A 9,135-nucleotide genomic window follows, 5' to 3' on the forward strand; every position below is an offset into this window, starting at 1 on the left:
CTCGGGTCTGATGTTAATGTTGACTCCTGAAACAGGAACAGCATTTTTTTTTAAATAAACATTTGCAGGACTGTTTTCCTTTACATTAATTTGCCGTAAAACAAATAATGAATAGAACTATTCGGATTCTGATAAACATAATATATAAATAAATATTGCATCAGAGCTTGTTCTAATATTAAACATCTCCTGCATGGGTGGCCTGGTAAGAAACCATTTGCCCCCCAAATTATTTTGGAGCTGTCTTTATGCATATTCAGTAATCAGGTAAGAAAACCAAAGAAGGTTGAATCAGTTCATCTGGATACAACGTTTACTGACAGAAACCTTTCATCACTCATCTAAGTGACCTCTTCAGTGATGAAACTTCTCTGTCAATAAATGTTGTATCCAAGTGAACTGATTCAACCTATTTTGGAGCTATTTCTCATTTTACTGTAAAGTGTGTTGAGATGCCTCTTGTGCGATAATCCATTTATGTCCAGTTATTACCCCCTGATGGTAAAACAGAGATATCGGGCCTTATTCATTAATCATTTGTACATATGTGCAAATTTGCTCTTACACACCCATGGGATTTTTTAGCCCTGAAGTTTGTCTCAGAGGTAAGTGTAGAACCTGGGTAACCCCTGAATTTAGACACCAACTGGCTAACACTGATGTCTTTACAAGCCAGGGTGATTGTTCGTTGCAAGAGGTGGACAATAGATGTTAGGGGGAAGGAATTACAAATAGCCACCACACTTTGTGTGTACCTGTCAGATAATGTTGAGGGCTGAATATTCCATAGGTGTGTAAGACCGATTGATGAATAAGGCCCAATGACTGAACTTTCAATGCAATGGTGGTGGGGCTCACAAGACGTTTGGGTAATTTCCCTTCATACATTCCATGATTTTATCTCTCTTAAACAAAGGTGGACGTTTAAACGGACTACCTTTTTCATGATCTTTCGATCTGTCACCCCAGATTCCTGCTTTATTCTGCTTACATAAACAGTTGCATGCTCGTGCCTGTGGCCAGTCCTAGATGAGCAAAGCCTGTTTGTACCGACCAGTTACCAAAGACCCAAAACGGTACAGGATTAGAGAGGTAAATACCTCTGGCTGGCGACTCTTTCCTTCTCTCCCTCCCTCTCTACCCCATCTCTCCATCCTATCTCCTGGATCCCCTTTCTACTTGTTGTAGAGCAGATTACCGTCTGATTCCCTGACACTACACAAATTGGGTCACTTCATAATACCGCCCTTGATACTTGGGAAAGGAGAGTCAAATGAACTGTGGCCTCCCTATAACAATCTAGGTTTGCTGTAAGATGCACATTATTGTGAAATAATATGAACACCGTGGCAGCAGAAAGCCAGGTTACCAGCCCACTGTCATAACAAAGTGCAGCCTGAAGCTAGATGGGAAGCATTGCTTGTTTATTAAAAAAAAAACACTCTTCGAAACATCAATTATAACATTGTTTTACTGTACTGTATCTGTAAACGCCTGACTAGTTTCTCCTTAAGTATCGCAAGATTTGTCCGAAAACGTCCCGAGGCTGAACAACACCTGCTGTTCATGTAACCGAAGTAGGCGGTATACATGAATAATGACGATGGCGATGAAGAATACGACTATGACTTGAATCTGATTTCACTAGGTATATTGGCAATCATTTCAAATCTGCTACTAATTAATGGTGTCATACCAATAATGTGCTTAAAAAAACATACAGTAAACGAGTATTAAAACTGACAGAAATTGCATTACTTTTTAGACAAGACATTACACCACTACTGTGAGGTCTAGTCATATCTTGCTACCCAAATGAGCTGGATATCCCACTAACATGACAGTCCAAGTTTTAAACACCAATCTCAGAATCAGATAAAGAAAAGGTCAGATTCCTGAATGAACAACTCATGCATCCTCTCTAACACACACCCTAAAACAATTTGCTGAGGTGTATTTACCTGGGGAGCAGTCGGGCGTGGACCCTTGGTTGAGGTATCTCCGCAGATGTACCTGACGGCGCTCTGCAGACAGCGCGTCTTTAACGAGGGGGAAAGGGGGCGTGGCCTGCTCATCCCCAGCTGAGCGTTAAGACGAGTGAGAGTGAGAGTGAGAGTGAGAGTGAGAGAGAGAGAGAGAGAGAGAGAGAGAGAGAGAGAGAGAGAGAGAGAGAGAGAGAGAGAGAGAGAGAGATACATTGTGTTTAGGGTTGCCTGTATGCATGTGTATTGGTGAGAACATACACTGGAAACATTGAGTAAGATTGTTGGACCTGTGTTGTACAATGCACGCATTGTGCACCGTGGAGTTCTTCCCTAAAAAATTCCTGAAATTCACGTTTCAAACAGCATGGCACTTTCAAAAATAGAAACAATGATTAAGAACAGGAACGATGCTGTAAAGATGCCGAGTGGGGTTAGCCTGTCTCATTACGCTCAGCACTGTACCTGCTTTGCTGGCTGCACCTAACAGGAATTATATTCTACAACCATCTGGCCGTCGCAGCCGCAGAAACTGCTGAGTGCGTTGATCCCTGAAGAAGACGAATGAAGAATAAAGCAATATCTGAACTTAAAATACTTTATGGATGATTTTGAGATATATTTTGGATCATTGTCTTGCAGAAATTTCCAACTTTTTTTTTTTTTTTTAGTTTCAGCATCATCCTTAACTTTGGGACGTTCCCGGCAAGGCTTTGCTGATATGTCATTGAATCAATTCTCCATATTACCTGTGAAATGTGTTCTGTGCCACCGGCTGCCTCACTACCCTAAAACATAATAGAGTCCACCATGGTTTTGCAGAGCTCTTTTCGTCATATGCTTCAACCTTTTTTTCTAAATGCATCTTTCATGGTTGTGACCAAAAGATAAATCAATGTTAAATCAGAATAGAGCTCTGTTCTGTAGTTTCTGTCTCTTCTCAGAGTTACACATACTTGTGCATTTTACATGTGTAATGGGATTATAGGAAATGGCTTTTCCCTGACAATTCTTCCGGGGGGGTGGGGGTGCACCGATGCAGCACTGCCGTAGTGTCAGGTAAACATTTCAACAGTCCCTATGCATTGATGAACGGGTTTGGTTTTGCTTTGCATTTCTGTTTTGCAAGTCTATCAGAAATTTAAGGAGCAAAATAATCCAGTGAGTCAAGTAAATTCTTTATGAGACAGTACAAGCCTGTTTCATGTCATAAACAACCATCATCAACCACACAAAACTGACAGCTGATGATTGTTTATGGCATGAAACAGGCTTGTTCTGTCTCATAAAGAATTTACTTGACTCACTGGATTACATACATACATACTTATACATACATATATACACACACACACCCTGAAACCGTCAATGGTGTGGTTATAAGTGCTCAACTAATGAGCGGAATATCAATACAGATACAGGAAAAAAGTTTTAATACATTGCAGTACAGGCCTGATTAATGTGTCGCACACTCATCAGCTGCTAATGAGTGTGTGGCGTGACACACAAAACAGGCCTGCACTGCAATGTATTAAAACTTTTTTCCTGTATCTGTATATATATATATATATAGAGAGAGAGAGAGAGAGAGAGAGAGAGAGAGAGAGAGAGAGAGAGAGAGAGAGAGAGAGAGCGAGAGCGAGCTAGGAAGGTACTTGGTGTGTCACCAGGACAGAGGAAGGAAGACAAGGAGACTTAGTGGTGGAACGAGGAAGTACAGCAAAGTATACAGAGTAACAGGTTGGCAAAGAAGAAGTGGGATTTTCAGAGAGACGAAGAAAGTAGACAGGAGTACAAGGAGATGCAGCGTAAAGTGAAGAAAGAGGTGGCAAAGGCAAAGGAAAAGGCGTATGGTGAGTTGTATGAGAGGTTGGACACTAAGGAAGGAAAAAGGGACTTGTACTAATTGGCTAGACAGAGGGACCAAGCTGAGAAGGATGTGCAGCAAGTATGGGTGATCAAGGATAGAGATGGAAATGTGCTGACAAGTGAGGAGAGTGTGCTGAGAAGGCAGAAGGAGTACTTCGAGGGGCTGATGAATAAAGAAAATGAGAGAGAGAAGGTTGGATGATGTGGGGATAGTGAATCAGGAAGTGCGGTGGATTAGCAAGGAGGAAGTGAGGGCAGCTATGAAGAGGATGAAGAGTGGAAAGGCAGTTGGTCCAGATGACATACATGTGGAGGCATGGAGATGTTTAGGAGAGATGGCAGTCGAGTTTTTAACTAGATTGTTTAACACAATCTTAGAAAGTGAGAGGATGCCTGAGGAGTGGAGAAGAGGTATACTGGTACCAATTTTCAAGAATCAGGGCGATATGCAGAGCTGTAGCAACTACAGAGTAGCAAAGTTGATCAGCCACAGCATGAAGATATGGGAAAGAGTAACAGAAGCTAGGTTAAGAGAAGAGGTGATGATCAGCGAGCAGCAGTATGGTTTCATGCCACGAAAGAGTACCACAGATGTAATGTTTGCTTTGAGGATGTTGATTGAGAAGTATAGAAAAGGCCAGAAGGAGCTACATTGTGTCTTTGGATTTAGAGGAAGCATATGACAGGGTGCTGAGAGAAGAGGTGTGGTAGGAGGCAAAAAGACAATATGCACAGAGAATCAACAGACACTTCACTGATAGCAGAGATGCACGGCGCTTGTGGAAAGGCATCCAGGCCCTCACTGGCTACAAGCCTCCTCCTCAGACCTGTGGTGGTGCCCCACCTTCCCAGATGCACTGAATGACTTCTACGCATGATATGAGAGACTGAGCAACGTGCCGGTGGTGAAGACTACAGCCCTGATGGATGACCAGGTTCTGCAGGTGACTGGAGATGATGTGAGAAAGACTCTGTCCAGAGTCAACACACACAAAGCTGCAGATCCAGACAGAATCCCAGGCTGAGCCATCAGAGACTGTGCGGAGCAGCTGGCAGATGTCCTTGATGACATCTTCAACATCTTGCTGTCCCAGGCAGTCATCCCCATGTGTTTCAAGTCTACCACCATCATACCAGTGCCAAAGAAGTCCCCTGTGTCTTGTCACAATGACTACTGCCCCATTGCACTGACTCTCATCATCATGAAGTGCTTTGAGAGGCTGGTCATGAAGCACATCAAGTCCAGCCTCCCCTCCAGCCTGGACCCTGTCCAGTTTGCATACTAACTGCTCCACAGAAGATGCCATAACACTAACTGCGCCACAGAAGATGCCATAACCTCTGCTCTTCATCCAGCCCTGTCCCACCTGAAGAGAAAGAACAGCTATGTGAGGATGTTGTTCACGGACTTCAGCTCAGCTTTTAACACAATCATACTACAACACCTGATCGAAAAGCTGAGCCAGCTGGGCCTTAATGCCTCCCTCTGCAACTGGGTGCTGGATTTCCTTACAGGGAGGCCACAGTCCATGCAAATTGGCAAGATCACCTCCAGGACCATCACACTGAGTACCGGTGCTCCAAAGGGCTGGGTGCTCAGTCCGCTCTTGTTCACCCTGCTGACTCACGACTGCACAGCATCATCCACCTCCAACCTCATTATAAAGTTTGCTAATGATACCACAGTGGTAGATCTCATCAGCAACATTGATGAATCATCATACAGAGCGGAGGTGGATCAACTGGCAGCGAGGTGCAAAAACAACAACCTCTCCCTAAATATAGGAAAAACTAATGAGGTCATTATTGACTTTAGAAAGACCAGCGCCCACCATACCCTTCTGACCGTCAATGGTATGGACATGGAGAGAGTCAGCAGTGTTAAGTTCCTGTGAGTTCACATCACAGAGGACCGCTCCTGGTCCTCACATGTCACTGCAATCTCCAAGAAGGCCCAGCAGCGTCTTCACTTCCTGCAGCAGCTGAAGAAGGCGAGTCTCCCCCCACTCATCCTCATCACATTCTACAGAGGCACCATAGAGAGCATTCTGACCAGCTGTATCACTGTCTGGCATTGGAACTGCAAGGCCTCCGACTGCAAATCACTACAGCGGATAGTCAAGACAGCTGGAAAGATCATGGGGACTGCTCTCCGATCCATCCAGGCCATCTATGATGCACGGTGCACCTGGAAGGCTCTTAGCATCATGAAGGACCCCACCCATCCTCCACTTCATCTTCCTACCCTCTGGCAGGACATACTGGAGCATCCGTGCTGCCTCCACAAGACTATGCAAGTTTCATTCCTCAGGACGTGAGGTTCCTCAACAGCCTCAACACTTAGACCTTCCATAAAATTGATTTTTGACTGTTTTACTCACTGTCCTCTCCGTGTCAGGTGTGCTTGTGATGTTTTGGTCAATCAATCAATCAGTCAATCAAGTTGCATTTTACATAGCACTTTTCTAGCTGCAACAGCCACTCAAAGCGCTTTACATTTCTGGTCTAATCTGAATTTCAGACACCTGTTATAATAGAACACAAGCCATTTTCTGTACAATCGCTATCTAAATAAAAGTCAAATACTGCAAAAAGATGAAATGTATTTATTTTACACTCATTCACAGGGATACAATGACACCGGTGTTTATATTCATTCAATTTATTTTATGTTTTTATTCGTACTTTCTGTGAAGTAATTCTTGTGTTTAATGCACTTTTAGCTTTTAATATTTATTGTGTGTTATTTGTTTTATGTGGCACTGAGGTCCATGTGAAACATAATTTCGTTCCCCTGTATACATAGGACCTGCATATAAGGCAGTGACCAATAATCACACAACGCAGATGGAAACGTGCGGCAGCAGCCATTTAGTTAAACAAGAAGAACAACCGAGACTGCAACGCAGGCAGACCGGAAGGGAGGCTTGGTAACTATAGCAACCACAACCAATACTGGCGTCACCCCTTTTTTTTCCAAAAGAAAGCCCCCCCCCCTACACACAGTACAACAATAACACCACAGAACACCAGGCAACATCACAGCTCAGGCTATATAACTAGACCTGTAAGGTAAGACAAAACATTATCCCCAGTACACACAAACAACTGGCCTAAAGTTCAAAGTCCTCTAAATGCCGCGGCAAGCGCCAGTGACGCTCTGAGCGTCGAGGTGCAGCATCAGGTGCAAGAGCAGGCACACACTCGCCAGGGGAGCTCCCCCCAGGCTCGACCTCGACGGGAGGCACAGTCTCATCCCCCAGCCTCATATCGTTATCACAAGGCAGGCAAGGTGCAGGTGGGGGCTCGGCAATGGCTGGCGGTATGTCAGGGCAGTGCGGGGCAGGGTTGTCCAAGTCCTCATCAGATGCGAAATCGTCCGCGAGGGGTTCAGAGGCCGTAGAGGGACCTTCCACTTTGTAGCAGTCACCCAGCCTGACCCTGTAGGAGGTGTGACGGAGTTGAGACCCCGTGAACTTCTGGATATTGCACCATGAACCATCCATGCCTGTCACGGGCCTTTGACTTATTCCGGTCACCATACCGGTACACCAGTTCACCAGGTTGAATGGCGGGAGGCACGGCCACACGACCAGAGGGCACATTTGACTTCATGCTATACGGATGGTTGGTGACACGCTCCGAGTGTTGTTTCCCGATGAGGTCCTGGTCGACCACAGGCAACTGCCTATGGGAGAACTGGTCACGCTGAAGCAGCATTTCACGGGCAGACAATCCACGTGACCTAACACGACTGTTCAGGTTGGCCGTAGCGACAGAGATTAACAGGGGAGTAACAGCCCTACAGTTAGGCTCGAGACGAAGAATCTCCCCCTGAATCTCTTGAACAGCCTTCTCCGCCACTGGGTTCTTATTGACATTCTTGGCGTTGCCCACCTCAACAACTAGTCTGTGCATAGCGAGGGCCCCATTCCCTGCCAATGCAGCAAAACCAGGGGCAGGGTTAGTCCTGATCACAGCAAAGGGGCCATCGAGAGGGCACAGACCCACACATAAGCGGGTTAAAGTGTCCCTGGGAGTGTCTCTGCGCTCGTCGTCAATGAGACTCCGTCTGAGGTCAGAGCACTCTGCCTGTATGGCAAGCCAGGCCGACCTGTTGGTGAAGGGCAGAGGTAGGACAGGTCCCATGTTCACCCTGGCCTGGAACGGACCCACAGCGCCATTATATCCTTCAAAGTGGGGATCAAACACTATATCAAACTCTCTATGCAGGGCGCGGAACTCATCTCTGATGTCAGCAGGCATGATGTTATCTGGATCCGGAGCGACAAGGTCAGAGGACAAGGCTGACATGGTCGCCAGGGCCGGTTTGGGGGGATCAGCTGGCACGGTGGCGTCACAGAGTGACGGGACATATGTGGCGCGGACGTGGGATAGGTGGTGGCTTTTCTGGACCAGCTGCGGCTCGCCAGTGAAATTTGGGACATGGATCTTCCCGGACACACCCCGTAGCAAAGTTGGGGCAGGCCACTGCTATGTGTCAGATTGGTCACATGAGACAGCGACGTGTGGTTCAACAGCCAGCTCACTGTCCACATTGCACAGCTCAGGAGGCAGCTCGAGCTTGATGTACTCCCCTGGCCACACAGTAGATTTATCTGGAGCGCGGAGCACGTGCGCGCGCCGTACGGCATGCCTGTCCATCGGTGTTTGGAGGGTGCCGTAGCGGTATATATCCTCGCCCAAGCAGATTTGGTGTTTGGCTGGTCTGATGGAGACGTCGTTCTTTTCCATAAAGGGAATTCCAGCCAGGATGTCAGATTTGAGATTCTCAACGACGAGGCCCTCAAAATAGAGGTCATGGCCATCTCTCTGGAAGTGTGTCCGTGTCTCTCCCAATACTTTCAAAAGGGACATGCCATCTGCTTGGAATACCGACTGCGTACTTCCTGTGACGGTGACGCCCAGCCTAGTCGCGCATGAGGCCCTCATCATGTTGCCTGTTGCCCCACTATCAACGGTGAGACGCACAGGGCAGTGTCCATGGAATGCATCGAGGTAAGGGGACTGTTTGAGAAGTACACTTTTCACACCACTAGATGGCGCTGGCTCCCCACTAACGCACTCCTCTACCTCATCATCAGTCTCGACCTGCTCTCCCAAAACCTGGCGCGACTTTGCCACGTACGTTTTATCTTGGGGGGGGGGCAGAAAGGAACATTTGCTGAGGAAGTGATTATCAGGCCTGCCGGCACATTTACAAAGGGGGAATGACCTCCTTGTCCGGACAGGGATGGATTGCTTTGACTTGGGGAGTTCAGAC

Source organism: Lampris incognitus, chromosome 2 (assembly GCF_029633865.1).
Source record: "Lampris incognitus isolate fLamInc1 chromosome 2, fLamInc1.hap2, whole genome shotgun sequence".
In the NCBI taxonomy this organism is placed as follows: Eukaryota; Metazoa; Chordata; class Actinopteri; order Lampriformes; family Lampridae; genus Lampris; species Lampris incognitus.